Source organism: Bos indicus x Bos taurus, chromosome X (assembly GCF_003369695.1).
Source record: "Bos indicus x Bos taurus breed Angus x Brahman F1 hybrid chromosome X, Bos_hybrid_MaternalHap_v2.0, whole genome shotgun sequence".
Taxonomy (NCBI): Eukaryota; Metazoa; Chordata; class Mammalia; order Artiodactyla; family Bovidae; genus Bos; species Bos indicus x Bos taurus.
This window is the reverse complement of record NC_040105.1, coordinates 127,540,639-127,559,492: the sequence shown is the minus strand read 5'-3', so window position 1 is coordinate 127,559,492 and position 18,854 is coordinate 127,540,639. Positions and strand designations below refer to the sequence as shown.

At 42.1% G+C, this 18,854-nt stretch overlaps 1 protein-coding gene across 1 annotated transcript in view; it reads right to left on the bottom strand.

The window, feature by feature from the left end:
• Positions 1-18,487, bottom strand: part of PLAC1 (placenta specific 1) — a 102,388-nt gene extending 83,901 nt beyond the window's left edge. The window contains exon 1 of the mRNA XM_027534213.1: positions 18,205-18,487. The gene's annotated coding sequence lies outside the window, so the exon portion shown is untranslated. The remainder of the gene's footprint in view (positions 1-18,204) is intronic.
• Between the last annotated feature and the right edge of the window lie 367 nt (positions 18,488-18,854).

The following is an 18,854-nucleotide window of genomic DNA, read 5'->3' as shown; positions in this document are numbered from 1 at the left end:
AAGGGACTCTCCAGAGCCTTCTCCAACACTACAGTTCAAAAGCATCAATTCTTTGGCGCTCAGATTTCTTTATAGTCAAACTCTCACATCCATACATGACTACTGGAAAAACCATAGGCTTGACTAGATGGACCTCTGTTGGCAAAGTAATGTCTCTGCTTTTTAATATGCTGTCTAGGTTGGTCATAACTTTCCTTCCAAGGAGTAAGCGTCTTTTAATTTCATGGCTGCAGTCACCATCTGCAGTGATTTTGGAGCCCAGAAAAATAAAGTCAGCCACTGTTTCCACTGTTTCCCCATCTATTTGCCATGAAGTGATAGGACCAGATGCCATGATCTTTGTTTTCTGAATGTTGAGCTTTAAGCCAATTTTTTCACTCTCCCCTTTTACTTTCATCAAGAGGCTCTTTAGTTCTTGTTCACTTTCTGCCATAAGGGTAGTGTCATCTGCATATCTGAGGTTAGTGAAATTTCTCCCGGCAATCTTGATTCCAGCTTGTGCTTCCTCCAGCCCAGCGTTCCTCATGATGTATTCTGCATAGAAGTTAAATAAACAGGGTGACAATATACAACCTTGACATACTCCTTTCCCAATTTGGACCAGTCTGTTGTTCCACGTCCAGTTCTAACTTTTGCTTCCTGACCCGCATACAGGTTTCTCAAGAGGCAGGTCAGGTGGTCTGGTATTCCCATCTCTTTCCGAATTTTCCACAGTTTATTGTAATCCACACAGTCAAAGGCTTTGGCATAGTCAATAAAGCAGAAATAGATGTTTTTCTGGAACTCTCTTGCTTTTTCCATTATCCAGCAGCTGTTGGCAATTTGATCTCTGGCTCCTCTGCCTTTTATAAAACCAGCTTGAACATCTGGAAGTTCACGGTTCACGTATTGCTGAAGCCTGGCTTGGAGAATTTTGAACATTACTCTACTAGCATGTGAGATGAGTGCAATTGTGCAGTAGTTTGAACATTCTTTGGCATTGCCTTTCTTTGGGATTGGAATGAGAACTGACCTTTTTCAGTCCTGTGGCCACTGCTGAGTTTTCCAAATTTGCTGGCATGTTGAGTGCACAGTTTCACAGCATCATCTTCCAGGATTTGAAATAGCTCAACTGGAATTCCATCACCTCTACCAGCTTTGTTCGTAGTGATGCTTTCTCAGGCCCACTTGACTTCCCATTCCAGGATGTCTGGCTCTAGGTGAGTGATCACACCATCATGATTATCTGGGTCATGAAGATCTTTTTTGTATAGTTCTTCTGTGTATTCTTGCCACCTCTTCTTAATATTTTCTGCTTCTGTTAGGTCCATACCATTTCTGTCCTTTATTGAGCCCATCTTTGCATGAAATGTTCCTTTGGTATCTCTAATTTTCTTGAAGAGATCTCTAGTCTTTCTCATTCTATTGTTTTCCTCTACTTCTTTGCATTGATTGCTGAGGAAGGCTTTCTTATCTCTCCTTGCTATTCTTCGGAACTCTGCATTCAGATGTTTATATCTTTCCTTTTCTCCTTTGCTTTTGGCTTCTCTTCTTTTCACAGCTATATGTAAGGCTTCCTCAGACACACATTTTGCTTTTTTGCATCTCTTTTTCTTGGGGATGATCTTGATTCCTGTCTCTTATACAACGTCACGAACCTCCATCCATAGTTCATCAGGCACTCTATCAAATCTAGTCCCTTAAATTTATTTCTCACTTCCACTGTATGGTCATAAGGGATTTGATTTAGGTCATACCTGAATGGTCTAGTGGTTTTCCCCACTTTCAATTTCAGTCTGAATTTGGCAATAAGGAATTCATGATCTGAGCCACAGTAAGCTCCCGGTCTTGTTTTTGTTGACTGTATAGAGCTTCTCCATCGTTGGCTGCAAAGAATATAATCAATCTGATTTTGGTGTTGACCATCTGGTGATGTCCATGTGTAGAGTCTTCTCTTGTGTTGTTGGAAGAGGGTGTTTACTATGACCAGTGCATTCTCTTGGCAGAACTCTATTGGCCTTTGCCCTGCTTCATTCTGTACTCCAAGGCCACATTTGCCTGTTACTCCAGGTGTTTCTTGACTTCCTACTTTTGCATTCCAGTCCCCTATAATGAAAAGGACATCTTTTTTGGGTATTAGTTCTTAATGGTCTTATAGGTCTTCATAGAAACATTCAACTTCAGCTTCTTCAGTGTTACTGCTTGGGGCATAGACTTGGATTATCGTGATATTGAATGCTTTGCCTTGGAAACAAACAGAGATCATTCTGTCGTTTTTGAGATTGTATCCAAGTACTGACTTTCGGACTCTTTTGTTGACCAGGATGGCTACTCCATTTCTTCTAAGGGATTCCTGCCCACAGTAGTAGATATAATGGTCATCTGAGTTAAATTCACCCATTCCAGTCCATCTTGGTTTACTGATTCCTAGAATGTCGACGTTCACTCTTGCCATTTCCTGTTTGACCACTTCCAATTTGCCTTGATTCATGGACCTAACATTCCAGGTTCCTATGCAATATTGCTCTTTAAAGCATCGATCCTTGCTTCTATCACCAGTCCCATCCACAACTGGGTGTTGTTTTTGCTTTGGCTCCATCCCTTCATTCTTTCTGGAGTTATTTTTCCACTGATCTCCAGTAGCATATTGGGCACCTACCGACCTGGGGAGTTCATCTTTCAGTGTCCTATCTTTTTGCCTTTTCATACTGTTTATGGGGTTCTCAAGGCAAGAATACTGAAGTGGTTTGCCATTCCCTTCTCCAGATGCTCAAACAGCTGAATAAATGAATGAGTACCATAAGTGGCATTACCTGAGTAGGTGAAAGGAAAATCACAGCCTTGGGAGGGACCTTGGAAAGCTATTTTAATTCTTCCCCAGTTTATGAGCAGAACTCTTGTGTAACTACTTCTGAAACAGCAAAGTATGTGCTTTTCTTAAAACCACACTACAGTAGTTCCTTTTTCCTTTAAATAGTTCTCATTATTTGGAAGCAAAAGGTAGTCAGGAAGCTGTTGAGAATAGAGACAGATCCCTTTCTGAAAATATGTAAAAATAACATCTAAAATCATTTCCTATTTTAGAGGAGCCAAGGAAACTGCCAGCTTCAAAGAAACTCTGTAGTAAATTCTTTTGTTACAGGGAATAACGGACCAAATTGAGTGAAGATTCTCTCTTTATCCAGTAAAACCAAAACAAACAGGTTGAAATTTGGTTTGGTCACAGTGGTTGCTCATAGTGGCTCCCGAGAGTCAATTATTGAATTTTCAGAAATGTTGAGAGCTGGTTGTTAAATATAATCATCATTAAAAATTAAATTATACAAACTTACCATTAAATAAATTAGATTAAAAACAAAGGTAATAAATACTCAAAACTCATCACTTCCTAATTATTTTCCTATGCTTCACTATTATTCATGCTCTTGAGGTTATTTGTGTCCTTTGTATCTGTGGAGTAAAAATACTATGTATTATTTCTTATCTGCTCATCTCTTTGTAACTCCACATTTAGTCAAGTCAAACTGGTAGTTTGAAATCAGTCATAGTAGTATTTACATCATGGAAATTAGCAACTGCTACAAATCACTGCTTAATCTATTGTTCTGTTGATTGTCTTGACCAGGGGTCAGTGAACCTCCACCCACAGCTTGTTTCTATACAGCTCACAAGCCAATAATGGTTTTTACATTTTCAAGGGTTGTAAGAAAATGAAAAAGAATCTGCAACAGAGACCCTATGTAGCCACAAAACCTAAAATATTTAGTATCTGGCTCTTTACTGAGATTTTTTGACAACCCTCGGTCTAGACTTAAGAAAGTGATGGAGAAATGTTAATAGTGCAGATTAACTTTAGAAGTGCATCATCTCTGTAACTGTTATATTTCATATAGCATGAAAAATTGAGGAAATATTCTTCCAGTATTCAAAAACTATTATCTGATTTAGTGAAGAAGTCATATATGTCACTTATCTAAACTAGGAAATTTCAACATACATTCTGATGTTTCAGTTTTGTCTTATTAATGTAAATCAACACATCAACCAATAATCCTGTTGGAACCACATTTAATTGTTAATTGCCACCTTAGGTTGGTTATGGACACAAGAGTTAGGAAAATATTGACTAAAGCATTCTATGGGAGTTCTCTGGCTATATGAAATCTATAATAAGGAATGTATATATTTTATTATTATTTATAAATTGTGTGCTATACGTTTATAATCAAGATATATAGGGTATTTTTTTCCGTTGGAGAGAAGGTTATTAAACATTTAACAGCATACCACTGGTCAAACCTCTGTGGTTTTTTTTCAGGTCTCTGTTCTATTTTATAGTTAACATATTTAGTTAATTTTTAAAATTGAAATAAGAGCATTTAACACAAGATCTATTCTTCTAACAAAGTTTTAGGTGTATAATCCAGTATTGTTAACCATAGGCATGATACTGTACAGTTGATCTCCAGAACTTATTCATCTTGCACAACTGAAACTTTATGCCTACTGATTAGCAACTCCTCATTTCCCCCTCCCACCAGCCCCCAGCAACCAGCATTCTATTCTCTGCTTCTTTGAGTTTGACTATTTTAGATATCTCACATAAGTGGAATCATACAGTAGTTGTACTTCTGTGTCTGGATTATTTCACTTAGCATAATGTCCTCCAGGTTCGTTCCTGTTAGAAATGGCAGGATTTCCTTCTTTTTTAAGGCTGAAAAATATTCCATTGTATGTATATACCACATTTTTGATATGTATTCATCTGTCAGTAGATATTTAGGGTATTTCCACGTGTTGGCTATTGTGAATGATGCTGCAACGAAAATGGGAGTGCAAATATCTCTTTGAAATCCTGATTTCAATTCTTTTTTTAAATTTCAATTCTTTTGAATGCATACCCAGAAGTGTGTTTGCTGGATCATACTGTAGTTCTAGTTTTAATTTTTCTGAGGAACTTCCATACTGTTTTTCATAGTGACTAAACCAATTTACATTTGAACAATGTACAAAGGTTCTAATTTCTCCACAGTCCTGCCAACACTTGTTATCTTTTGATTTTTTGATAGTGGACATTTTGACAGGTGTGAGGTGATATCTGGTTGTGGTTTTGATTTGCATTTCCCTGATGATTAGCACCGTCGAATGTCTTTTCATGTGCCTGTTGGCAATCTGTATGTTTTCTTTGGAAAAATGTCTACTCAGGTCTTTTGCCCATTTTTATCTGGGCATTTATCTGGCCCATTTTATCTGGGTTATCTGGTTGGTTTTTTTTTTTTGCTGTTGAGCTATGGAAGTTCCTTATACATTTTAGATATTATCCCCGATCAAATAAATGATTTGCAAGTATTTTCTTCCATTCTGTAGGTTGCTTTTTCCACTCTGTTGATTGTTTCCTTTGTTGTACAGAAGATTTTTAGTTTGATGTAGTCCCACTTGTCTATTTTTTGCCTTTGTTGCCTGTGTCTTTGGTATTCTTATCCAAGAGACCATTGCACAGGTCGTATCTTAAGGAGGCACAGGTCTGTGGGGATTCTTTGGCTTTGGATAGGTTTGTGGTCTCCTTTCTTCAGTTATGTTTGAGCAAAGCTACTAACCTGAAAACAAACTTATATGTGAGCTCTCTTAAAGCATGTGAGTTATAGCTGTAAGCTTTAACCCTGTGCATCTGAGCATGGGGAGGGAGGAGGCTGTCTAGTCCTTGAGATGCCTGGGAAAATCCTCAGGAAAAGACAACATTTCACTTTGGTGACAAATTTGTTGATTTTACAGATAACATCCACATTTTGCCTTTGAGAAGGAGCACTCAACAAGGACATTGGTTTGTATGTTTTTCTCTAAACACTCATTAGTACAAATTAATAAATCTTTTTGTTGGGGGAACATTGGGCTATATTTCATCTTTGGTCAACTAACAAAGACAAAAGGAATGCATTTCCATGGGTTCAGGATATAAAGAACAAGAAACTTTGAAGTTATACAGTCCTGGCACGTGCCCCTAAGTCATGCTAAGGACACAGCGCACAGGTTATGAGGGTGAACAGAGGATGCGTGAGTACATTTTTGCTTTCTCTGGCAGTGGAATTTAAAAACCTCTAGAACAGAGGTTCGTAAACTTGAGTGTGCATCAGGACCACCTGGAGGGCTTACTGAAACACAGATGACTGTGTTTGCTATCCTACCCTAAAAGGTTCTGAATTACCAGGTCTATAGTGGGCCCCTCAAATTTGCATTTATAACGAGTTCCCAGGTGATGGTGATGCTGACACTGCAGGTTTGGGACCTCATTTTGAGAGCTGGTTGTCTAAGAAAAGGGCTTCCCAGGTGGTGTTAGTGGTAAAGAACCCACCTGCCAATGCAGGAAACATAAGAGATGCGGGTTTGATCCCTGGGTCGGGAAGATACCCTGGAGAAGGAAATGGAAACCCACTCCAGTATTCTTGCCTGGAGAATTCCATGAACAGAGGAGCCTGGGCAGGCTACAGTCCATGGGGCCACAAAGAGTCAGACATGACTGGAACGACTTAGCATGCATGCATGTCTAAGGAAAAAGACATTGTGTTCCAGCTGCCTAGTTTGGATTATAATCTACCTTGAGATGTTCCCTACAGGGTCACTTTGACAGTTTGTGTTCATCTAAGCAAACTGGAAAATGCCTTCCTCCCACAATTCACACACACACACAAAAAGGCAAAAAGCTTGGCTGCTCTGAACTAGAACCATTTCAGCCTTGGACAAAATCAGGTCCATTCCCATCAAGCTAATCCTGTAGGGCCTGAGTTAGCGTTTCAACTCCTGTGAAGGCAAAAGACCCAGTGAATGTGGGCCCCTGATCTGTGCTGTTCCAGAAAGAGATCCAGAGGCCCAGAGGATCCCAGCTTCAGTGAGGGGTGATGTGCAGGTTAGGATACTGAAATTTTGGCATTATTTACCTTCAGGTTCTATCTGAGGGAAGAAGTGAAAGGGGGGCTAGAAAGTGAGCCTGGAAACAATCTTCCCAGTCTTTCCACGTCCCAGGAAAGTAGAAATCATGGTTAAACTTCCTTTTCTCTAAGAGCCAAAGTGGCAACATACAGAGGCAGAGTGATGAGAGAGGCAGAGGGTGTAATGCGGTATCTCAAGTGTCTCCAGTGGTTATCTTTGGGGGTGGGGCCAGAGGTGATTTTGTTCTTTCTACTTCTCTGTATTTTATAAATTAAAAACTTAACATGTACATATGCTAATTAAAAATTGAGGCATAACATATAGAGTTAAGCATATAAATTCCACTGAACTTAAAGTGGGAGTGTGAGTACCCATGCTATTAAAATCTAAATCAAGGAAGAAAACATTTCTAACTTTCCAGAAAGCTCCTTCATGCCTTCAGTATTGAACTTCAGAGAGATGGAGGCAGGATTGGGCAAGGGGCCTATTAGCCCACGGTGTCGGCCTGTCAAAGTCTACGCGCTCAAAGGGGAGCTTCAGAGCAAAGACTGCCCTCTAGGGGGGGCCTTTACGTGGTGGAAAGGGCCTTGGATCACGTCCTGGATCAGTCATTGGCTGGGGACCACCCCAGGAACAGCATGACCTTGGCTCCAAAGCTGAGGCAGACCTTGAAGGAGCTAACAGCCTCCAGCTGTTAGCTGACTGCACTCCTCACAGTTGGGCAGTGGGGTCTCTCCACAGGGGTTCTGAGCAATGTGCCTCCATGTCTACCATGGCAAATACATTCAGAATCGGATTCACACCCAGGTTGTTGTTGTTTAGTTGCTAAGTCCTGTCTGACTCTTTGATGCCCCATAGACTGTCGCCCTTCAGGCTCCTCTGTGAATGGAATTTTCCAGGCAAGAATACTGGAGTGGGTTTCCATTTTCTTCTCCAGGGGATCTTCCTGACCCAGAGATCGAACCCAGATCTCCTGCACTGGCAGACAATTCTTTACCACTGAGCCACCTGTGAAGCTCCACACCCAGGTTTTCTGGAGCCAAGATCTGTGCTCCTTTCCACTCTTGCACACTGCTTCCCCACAGCCAAGGAACTCTTCTGGTCAAGAGGTAAAGAATCTCTTCAAAACATGAGCCAGGGTCATCAGGTGCTCGGCAGGGCCAAAGCTAGGTGGAGTTCAGGTTCCCTTTCTGTGCTCAGCAGTGGAAGTTCACTTCCAGAATAAACCCACTGCCACTTGCTGCAGTGCTGCCCGGAGTGTGAGGCTGCCTATGAGGCAATGGGGCAAGAGCATTTTCCTTTGAGGAAGAAAAATGAAGCCAAGCCCCTCTGCTTTCTGAAACTATGGGCTCTAACCACAGCTTAAACTCAGAGTGGGCAGTCTTTGAAAGGGTTAACATTAGATGAAGTGCCCAGCTAATGCGGAAAGGGCCTCAGTCAGAAGGGAAGACTTCTCTTAAACTCAGGACAGCATATACAGAAAGAGAAACGGGGTCTACCTTGAAGTGTAACTTTCTGGAGAAAGGAAGGTTGGCTCTGGAAACTCGTGTAACTTTCCAACGTGATTTGCTTCCAGGTTGAGTCATTAGACCTAATTTCAGTGACTGTTTCCCTGGGTTGTGCCCTCTCTCTGCAGAGTGGAGGGGTAAGAGGCCTCTGGGTGTGCTAGGCTGAAACATTGGAAGTATTGTGAGTCCTCCATATCTGACCATTCTTTGCTGTCAGTTAAAAATGCTGTGGACCAGAAACAAACTCTCACATTTATGGTTAATTTACTTTCAACAAGGGTGCCAAGACCATTCAATGGGGGAAAGAATAGTCTTTTAAATAAATGCTGCTGTGACAAGTGGATATCCACATGCAAAAGAATGGAGTTGGACTCTTACCTTATACCATATACAAAAATTAAATCAAAATGGATCAAAGGTCTAAATAGAAGAGCTAAAACTATAAAACTCTTAGAAACAAACATAGGTGTAAATCTTTCTGACCCTGGATTAAGCAATGGTTTCTTAGCTATGACACTCAAGCAACTAAAAGAAAAAGCTCAAACAACTAAAGGAAAAGAAACAGATAAATGGCACTACATCAAAATTAAGAGCTTTTGAGCTTCAAAGGACACAATCGAGTAACTGAAGAGACCACCCACAGAATGGGAGAAAATTTTTGTGAATTATATATCTGATAAAAGGGTCTGTAGAATATATACAGAACACTTACAACTCCATCATAAAAACACAAATAACTCAAAAACGATCAAAGGATCTAAATAGACAGGCCTCCAAAGAAGATACACAAATGGCCAATAAGCACATGAAAAGATGCTCAACATCACTAGTTATTAGGGAAAAGCAAATCAAAACCACAATGAGATACCATTTCATACCCACCAGAATAGCTATAATAAAAGATAAAATGAGTGTGAGGATATGGAGAAATAGGAACCCTCAGTCAGACATTGCTGGTAGGATTATAACATCCTGATGTCACTTTGAAAAAAATTAGTTTGGCAGTTCCTCAAAAAGTTAAACATGGAGTTAGTTGCCCTATGACCCAGGGGTTCTACTCCCAGGTATATACCCAAGAGAACTGAAAACATATGTGCACACAAAAATTTGTACATACCCCAGAGAGGAAACTCAAATGTCCATCTCGGATGTGATATAGTGATACAATGGAATTTAATTCTGCTTATAAAAAGAAATGAAATATTGACCCAGTCTAAGACATGATGAGCCTTAAAAACATTATCTTAAGTGAAAGAAGCCAGTTACAAAGGACCACATATTGTATGATTCCATTTATATGAGATGTCCAGAACTTATAAATCCATAGAGACACCAAGTAGATTAGGAGTTGCCAGGAGCTGAAAAGGAGGAAAGAACCAGAGTGACTGCTAAGGGCGACAGAGTTTCTTTTTGGAGTGATGACAATATTCTAGAATAGTGGTGATGGTGGCATAGCTCTGTGAATGTACTATGCCAGGTGAATTATAGCTCCATAAAGCTGCTAATAAAAAATGCTGTGGATCCCTCATCACCTGGCACTCATACCCTTAGATTCCTCTGAGATGTCCTGGATGGGTGGTCAGTTTTATTCAGTTCTAAATTCCTGGGCTTGCACAAACAGCCAAAATTAGGAATTAAGGTTGGAGCTGCCTTTGTCTTTTGCTCCCAAGCAACATTTTTCTAAATGATGTTAGCACAGAGCAGCCTTTCTTCTGAAGCAGCCACTGTCAGAGGGCCAAAATGTCCCTTGGATATTTTTTTACCCTGAATGGAGTGCCTACTTCAGAGGCTATGCTAGAGATGGTTTTCTTCTTGAAGATCCACATCTGGCTGGTCAAAGCCAAACTGTAGTGATATTCATGCGTTACCATCTATCAGCAACATAGATAAAGCTATAGTTAGGAACACACACATCAAAATGGGTAAGATAAAATGACTGACAATACTTAGTGTTGGCAAGGATTTATAGCTAATGGAACTCTTGTACATTAGCGATGGATCTGTATATTAGTAAAACCACTTTTGTAATGATTTGGCAATACCTACTAAAGCTAAATAGGTGTATGCCCTATGGCCCATCGATTCCCCTCCTGTATGTCATGCTCATGCTCAGTCATGTCTCACTCTGTGCAACCCCATGGACCATAACCCACCAGGCTCCTCTGTCCATGGGATTCTCCAGGCAAGAATACTGGAGTCGGGTGCCATTTCCTTCTCTAGGGGATCTTCCCAACCCAGGGATGGAACCTGAATCTCCTGCATCTCCTGCATTGCCGGTGGATACTTCACCGCTGAGCCATTGGGGAAGCCCCTTCTGTGTATACGCCCAGTAGAAACACATAAGTATGTTCACCAAAAGACACATACAGGAATGGATACACTATCCCTATTCATAATAACCTCAAACTAGAAACAACTTAAACATCCATCTGGATGAAGGATAAATTGTGATATATCCATACAATGGAATACTGCTCAGCACCTAAAAAAAACCCTACTGGTACATATAATAATACAGATGCATCTCAGAAATATGGAGTAAAAGAAATCAGACACCAAGCACGATTCTATGGTTCCATCACTTTGCCGACAAAGGTCCATCTAGTCAAACCTATGGTTTTTCCAGTAGTCATGTATGGATGTGAGAGTTGGACCATAAAGAAGGCTCAGCACTGAAGAACTGATGCTTTTGAACTGTGGTGTTGGAGAAGGCTCTTGAGAGTCTCTTGGATGGCAAGGAGATCAAACCAGTCAATCCTAAAGGAAATCAACCCTGAATATTCTTTGGAAGGACTGATGCTGAAGCTGAAGCTCCAATACTTTGGCCATCTGATGCAGAGAGCTGACTCATTAGAAAAGACCCTGATGCTGGGAAAGATTGAAGGCAGGAGGAGAAGGGGATGACCGAGGATGAGATGGTTGGATGGTATCACCGACTCGATGGACATAAGTTTGAGGAACATCTGGGAGATGGTGAAGGACGGGGAAGCCTGGCATGCTGCAATCCATGGGGTCACAAAGAGTTGGACATGACTGAGCAACTGAACAGAAACAATAAGAAATGACAGAACTAATCTATGGTGATGAAGATCAGAATACTGGTTACCTTTGGAGGAGAGTGTTGGCTGGGAGAAACAGAAGGAAGCCTGTGATTTGCTGGAATTCTTCCAGAACTTAATCTGAGTGGTGTATCAGAAGCATGCACAGGTACATATGTATGTAACAATTCACGGAGCTGTACCATGAGGTTTGGACACCTAACTGAGTGTAAATTGCATCTCAAGAAAAAGAAGATATAAACTAAGGTATAAAAAACACTTTGTTATAGAACGTGAGACCTGGAAGGGGCCCTAGGTAAATCCTTCTTTTACAGTTGAGGAAACTAAAGAAACTAATGATTTCTCCAAGGCCGTGAGCTAACTGGCATAAGAACCAAAGACTGATAATAACAATTTACCATCTTTTGGCTAACAAACACATGAAAAGATGCTCAACATCATTCATTATCAGAGAAATGCAAATCAAAACCACAATGAGGTACCATCTCATGCTGGTCAGAATGACTGCTATCAAAAAGTCTACAAGCAATAAATGCTGGAGAGGATGTGGAGAAAAGGGAACCCTCTTACACTGTTGGTGGGAATGCAAACTAGTACAGCCACTATGGAGAACAGTGTGGAGATTCCTTAAAATAGAAATAGAACTGCCATACGACCCAGCAATCCCACTGCTGGGCGAAACCAGAATTGAAAGAGACACGTGTACCCCAATGTTCATCGCAGCACTGTTTACAATAGCCAGGACATGGAAGCAACCTAGATGTCCATCAGCAGACGAATGGATAAGAAAGCTGTGGTACATATACACAATGGAATATTACTCAGCTATTAAAAAGAATGCATTTGAATCAGTTCTAATGAGGTGGATGAAACTGGAGCCTATTATACAGAGTGAAGTAAGTCAGAAAGAAAAACACCAATACAGTATACTAATGCATATATATGGAATTTAGAAAGGTGGTAATGATGACCCTATATGCGAGACAGCAAAAGAGACACAGATGTAAAGAACCGACTTTTGGACTCTGTGGGAGAAGGCGAGGGTGGGATGATTTGAGAGAATAGCATTGAAATATGTATATTACCGTATGTGAAATAGATCACCAGTCCAGGTTCGATGCATGAGACAGGGCGCTCAGGCCCAGTGCATTGGGATGACCTAGAGGGATGGGATGGGGAGGAAGGTGGGAGGGGGGTTCAGGATGGGGAACACATGTATACCCATGGCTGATTCATGTCAATGTATGGCAAAACCAATACAATATTGTAAGGTAATTAGCCTCCAATTAAAATAAATTAATTTTAAAAATATATTTTAGAAAACCTATGAATTTTTGCTTAGCTAAAAATTTATGACATTTTGGTTCCACTTGTTTGACTAAGTATGAACAGAATGCCTATGTGTTTTTGTTATGTATCTCTGGGTAAGACTAACTAGTATGATATCTATAAATAATGACTATTAGTTTTTAAGTCTTTTTTGTCCATTAGATTGTTAGGTCTCTGAAGAGAAAGACCTGGTTCTGTTTTTTCATATCCACAAAACCAAGCAGGACGTTGTATAAAAAACACTCAATAAACTTTCATTTAATGAATAATAAAAAAAAAAAACAACAACGGTTTACCATCTTTGAATTCTTGTTACCTGCCAGGAGCTGTTTTCAGTTAAGTGATTTAATGCTGGCATTAACCCTGTGAGGTGGTGAGGTGGGTGGGTGTCGTTATTGTGCCCATTTTATAGATGAGGCACATAGGGCCATACAGCTATCAGGCGGTAGAGCCAAGATGCCAGTCCAGGCTGTCTTACTCCAGCATCCACAGCCATAGCCACTCTGCCCAGATTCATGACCCAGTGCTCTGGATCCTGGGTGTCATGTTCTACTTAAAAAAAAAATGTTTTTTTACAGAGATATCTGTTTATTTTCTCAAAAGGGCCTCTGATAGTACTGGAAAGGACTGGTGGTAGGTCTAAATCCAGTCATAAAGGTCAGGTTGTACTTGTCTGTAGGAATTCCACATAGGTGAAGCTTTTACACAAAGGCTTTGAGGCTGATGACAGAAAGTTCTAGAACTTGAAAAGATTTCCTCCTGGCTGCTCCAAATCTCCCTGGGATTGGAGCAGGCTAGGCTAGGCTAAGTGTGAATCCTCCAAGCAAAGCCCTCTCCCACTCTACCCACCCTCCCAGTAAACAAGTACATTGTTGTCTTTAACCGAAACCAAATGAGAAGTCATGATTATGCTCGTGGCAGTGAGGCAGGTAGGCCCAGTGGAAATGGATCTGGTGTTGGGAAATGGCCTCCCAGAAACTACCTCCCAAGCTGGGGCCTAGGGCCTGGTTCTGGCCTTTGTGCTCTGGGCTGGGAGGAGGGATCTGCTAGGCTTGGAAATCTGTGCACAGAGGCAGGTGAGAAACATGCCATGAGGGCCTGTCTCTTCTTCTGCCCCTTCCCACCTTTTCTGGATCTTCTCTATAGGCTTAATGGTGAGATGTGGTTCAATTAAGTTCATCCAAAAATCCCTGGAGGGTCTACTCTTGAGAATTCATGTATGATTTGACTCATATGTCCTCATATGACTTAACTCATATGTCCCCAGTTTCCAGGGAGGCAGATTCCAGAGCCAGACAGCTTGCGTTCAAATTGTGGCCTCACCACTCCCTCCCTGTGTGACACTGAGCGCCTTCCTTAACTTTTTGGTTTCCCAATTTCCTCATCAATCAAGTGAGGACACCAATAACACTATAGAGTTGTGAAGATTAAAGGTTAACACACAGGAAAGCTGTAAAACAGTGACTTGCTTAATCTAAGACAAGAGTGAGCTAGTGTCATTATCCAGTGTGAGAAGTCCTGGGATTAGAGAAAGCACAGCATTCTGTGGAAGCACAAAGGGAATCAGGGAAAGCTTTCCAAGGAAGGTGACCCTGGAAGTGAGTCTGGAAAGCTGAGTGGGAGTTAGGACGGCAAAGCAGTGGGGAGAGAACATGGTGGACAGAGGGAAGAGTGTGAGGGGTGGCATAGAGCTGGAAACTGCTTGGCATGAGCAGGGTGCTAGGGTACAGCCTGGTGTGACCAGAGCAGTGTTAGTGCAGGCTGAAGAGGCTGCTGGGGTGGGCGCCAATGGCAGAGAGCTTTAGAAGCCTGACTGCTCTCCCTGAAGTCTCCTTTTCCTCCCTCTGAGCCAGGCCAGCCTGCTCTTGGCCAGGGGACTTGCCCTGGATCTCGAAAGAACCTTGGCTGGGGTTCACAGGAGGCTGTAACCATCTCCAGGAAATGCCGAGGTGATGAGGATGGCCCTGCATACGGCTAATGTAACTGTCACTCCAGTCTCCCCCCGCCCCTCCCCCCCCAAACGCATTCTTGTCTCTGTCTCTGGAAAACATGTGTGCAAGCAGAGCTTGGCTGGGTGGTAGATGAAACTTTTTTTGACAACAGAAAGGCATCAACAGTCCAGCTACATAAGAGCTCCCAGCCAGCCTCATCCATTCACCTGAAAAACAAGTCTGAAAAGCCCCACGCCCCTGGGTGGTCCCATCCCACCTTGGGGACTGTCCTCAATGCATCTGTTTCCCACTGACCTTATAGCAGAGATCCAGCAGGCAGAGGGACCCTACTGCCTCATGCTTGAGGAATGCCTCCCAGGCTCCCTCCCACCTCCAGCCTCCTGGCTTCCAGAACTCAACAGCTCGCCTCTTGTGGGCCAATGTTTGCAGAAAATGTTTGTAGACCTCGTAGCATGCCACTTCCAGGAATAATTAGCAGTCAGGCTGCCAGTCTTTCACTCAGGTCTGGGGAATGAAAACCTCAAGAATGTGGAGCTGGGGGTGGGTGAGTGTGGTGGAGGTTTGGGGTGTTTGACTAAATGGGGTTTGCAAGCTCCTGGATCCCAATCTCTAAGCATGTACCTATCCAAGCGAGCACACCACCCAGAGAACCTGCTCTACTGGCTGCCACAGAACTCAGGGTCCTTGGCTAGTCTTTCTGTTGACCCAAAGAACATCATGCAAGAGACACAAGGTAATGCCCTCGCTCATGCAGCTCATACTAAGAGCTAGCATTCACAGGAACTTTCTCTGAGAATGTCCCATTGCCTTAAAGATTTGGCATCTGAAACTCACCCTTCCCCATTGTCACCAAACAAAGGCATTGATGGATTTTGAGTTCACAGACCCAATCCGGTATCAACCACACAATAAGCAGTTGGGGACTTCTCTGAGGAGACTGTGATCCAGGCTATCTTTTGGAGTTTAGTGCACTATTTTATGGAGTCAAAGCAGAATATGATTGCTTTGTGTCTGGGTTTACAAACATTTTTAACCCCATGGGGTGAAACTCCTACAACACATTGGTATTGGTTTTTGTCAAACCTCCAACTTCTGGCTAAGAACCAGTTTCTCCCTGTGATACACCGGTGTCATGTTCAGGTCCCTGAGTAAATTTTGCAAAGGACTTCCTATCCTGCTGAATCCCAAACTGGCTCAATAGACAGGAATGACAGGATATTTTAGGAAAAGAAAATTTAACAGAAATCAATGAAGAGTCCCATAACTGGGTCCTCCCAAAACAAGTTCACAAATATAGGATAGGAGAAAACTGGCTTAACGATATAATACGACTTTTTTGAAAGGGAGGGGGAGCAGGCTTATGGGTTTCTAGTGACAATCAGTCCACTGTAAGTCAATGTGCAATGTGGCCAGTAAAGCAAAAAGAAAAGGTGGCTTAAGGTTGTATTCCTAAGAGTCTCAGATCAGATCAGATCAGTCGCTCAGTCGTGTCCGACTCTTTGCGACCCCATGAATCGCAGCACGCCAGGCCTCCCTGTCCATCACCAACTCCAGGAGTTCACTCAGACTCACGTCCATCGAGTCAGTGATGCCATCCAGCCATCTCATCCTCTGTCGTCCCCTTCTCCTCCTGCCCCCAATCCCTCCCAGCATCAGAGTCTTTTCCAATGAGTCAACTCTTCACATGAGGTGGCCAAAGTACTGGAGTTTCAGCTTTAGCATCATTCCTTCCAAAGAAATCCCAGGGCTGATCTCCCTCAGAATGGACTGGTTGGATCTCCTTGCAGTCCAAGGGACTCTCAAGAGTCTTCTCACTTGACATTTAACATTGTATTAGTTTCAGGTGTACAATACGCATGCGTGCTAAGTCACTTCAGTCGTGTCCAACTCTTTGCGACCCCATGGACTGCAGCCCACCAGGCTCCTCTGTCCATGCTATTCTCCAAGCAAGAATACTGGAGTGGGTTGCAGTGCTGCCAATGCAGGAGCCATAAGGGACATAGGTTCCATCCCTGGGTTGGGAAGATCCCCTGGAGAAGGGCTGTGTGCAACACAATGATTTGATATTTGTATATATTGTGAAGTGATCACCACAGTAAGTCCAGTTAGCATCCACCACTACACAGTTATGATTTTTTTCTTGTGATGAGAACTTTTACGATTTACTTTCTTAGCAACTTTCAAACATGCAGTGCAGTATTGTTAACTATAGTCGTCATTACTACATATTATGCCCCCAGGACTTACTTATTTTATGACTGGAAGTTTGTACCTTTTGACCTCCTTTTCCCATTTAGTCCTACCCCCTGACTCCCACCCTGGCTCTGGCAAATATCAATCTCTTCTCTATATATGAGCCTTTTTTTTCCCTTTAGTTTCCACATATAGGAAAGATCATCATGGACTCCCCTGGTGGTCCAATGGTTAAGAATCTGCCATGCAGTGTAAGGGTCACAGGTTCAGTCCCTAGTCTGGGAGGATCCCACATGCTGTGATGCAACTAAGCCCGTGTGCCACAACTACTGACCCCCTCACTCTAGAGCCCGTGAGCTGCAGCTATTGAGTTCATGCACTGCAACTACTGAAGCCCGTGTGCCTAGAGACCGTGCTCCACGACAATCACAATGCGAAGCCGGAGAACCCCGCTGAAGAGTAGCCTCCACTCGCCACAACTAGAAAGAGCCATCAGGCAGCAATGAAGACCCACCACAGTCAAAAAATGAAAAAAACCCAAAAATAAAAAAGATAAATAAAGTCTTTTTTAAAAGAAGAGAGAGAGCATCCATATTTGTCTTTCTCTGATTAATTTCACTTAGCATAATACCTTCAAGGTCCATCCATGCTGAAAAAATGATATCACTTTTTATGACTGAGTGATATTTCATGGTGTATATGAACCACATCTTCTTTATCCATTCATCCATGGATGAACACTTAAGATTGTTTCCGTGTCTTGGCTATTGTAAATAATGCCATAATGAACATGCAGGGGCATATATCTTTTTTAATTAGTTTTTTTTTTCAGATAAATACCCAGAAGTGGAACTGTTTGATCACATGGTATAATTTTTTTGAGGAGCCTTCATACCATTTTCCATAGTGGCTGCACCAATTTATACTGCCACCAAGTCCTCCCTTCTACTCTGATGTTAAGTGGTGTCTAGGGAGTATCTTGCAGTGTAGCTGTACTAAAATCAGGCAGTCCTCGGTTATCTTCCTCAGCGACTGAGAATGTTGGTGCTGTTAATCTAACCAGCTTGCTTGGAGGCACATCCCCATGCTCTCTCTGAAGAAAATATCTTTCAATGTTAACCTTAATAAAAACTCATGATTCTGATGAAACAGAGCAAGAAACTCTTTCAGAAGTCATGAGTGCTACCCCAAAGGGGAGCTTCATTGGAAGAAACCCCAGTTCACAACATACAAGTAAACAATGATGGAGTGATTACTTACTGTGCAGACTCTGTTGCACTAACGAGGCCTTTTAATAGGTGACCGGCTGGTGGGTGAAGAGAGAGGTCAGGCTCGGGATTTCAGAGACTGGATCTGGTGAGTTTTTCCTCTTTATTGAATGTGCTGCAAGGCATGCCTATAAATCTTGTCATTTTAGAGGCTCCTTTGACCATACTATTAAAGGCAAACTCGCGACTTGTTAGGGGCTGTGGGGAGGCTCAAACTCCCTGTGTAAGTCATGAGAAGATGGATTTTCCCCCTCTGTGTATGTTTAAGCTGAAATGAGAATCCAGTCAGTGCTGACAGGGGAAAGGTGAGAGGGAGAGAAACATCCCAGGCTTGTGAACTTGCTGAAATTACACTGGGTGAGCATCTGCAGGTTTGTTTTTTTTAAAAAAAGAAATGAAAAAGGAAAGAAAGAAGAAGGAAAGAAGGAAGGAAGGAAGGGGAAAGATAAAAAAAAAAAAAGTTGAATGGATTTGACAGGATGTGAGAAAGGGAATGGCCCATTATTCCATGGCCATTTCCTTTCAGCCTAGAAACCCTATCATGTGAAAACCTTATCATAGTCCTAAAAATGAAATTCTATAAACAGGGAGATTTACTGCACCGAATGATTCTGAATGAGGAGTGGTATAGGATGCAGAGCC